Consider the following 763-nt stretch of genomic DNA (forward strand, 5'->3'; position numbering starts at 1 on the left):
ACAAATTCTTTTGTCGAAAATCCGCTTTATACAACTCTCGAATATTCAGTTTTTTTCAAATTCAAATTCTATCTCAGTATAATTATTGAATAATTATTTGCATAAGTTATTTTTATAACCAATATCAGCCGACTTACCGGTAACCTTCCGCCAACGCGAATTTTGACGTAGAATAATTGTTTTACGTTAACAATTTTTTTGTAATAAATACATAGATAACGCCAACAAATTATCGCCATCATTAAACTTCTTTATCTAATGCACATTTCGAGCTAGAATTATTAGTTCCCATTTTAAAACTATTTTTCGAAATGGATAGATAACGATAAAAAAAATAAATAAAAGATAATTACGTGCTCTGAACCGAAGAAGGGGGCTATGGCATGCGACTTTTCCGAAGAGTATAAAAGAGACACCGCAACGCATATTTTCAAAAATACTACAAACACGAAAAGTCTTTGCAACTTTCAATACTTTCAATAATGTACGTAAAAAGAGAAGTTCTCGTATCTACTGTCCTGTGCATCATGACTGTTGCAGCACTTTGGGCTGTAGCGGATGCATGGCCTACAAGTAAATATTAAATATTATCATTCTCAAATTTCAGTCGTGTTTGATATAAGAACCTTTTTTTATCTATTAAATAAAAAATTATATCTGTGAAAATTTGAAAGAAGAACGGATTATATTTTTAAAGAATTTTTAAAAACATCTGTGAATATAACAAAAAATTGTCAAATATTTTTCGGCCTATGGTAAATTT

The sequence above is a fragment of the Belonocnema kinseyi genome, chromosome 7 (genome assembly GCF_010883055.1).
Source record: "Belonocnema kinseyi isolate 2016_QV_RU_SX_M_011 chromosome 7, B_treatae_v1, whole genome shotgun sequence".
NCBI lineage: Eukaryota > Metazoa > Arthropoda > Insecta > Hymenoptera > Cynipidae > Belonocnema > Belonocnema kinseyi.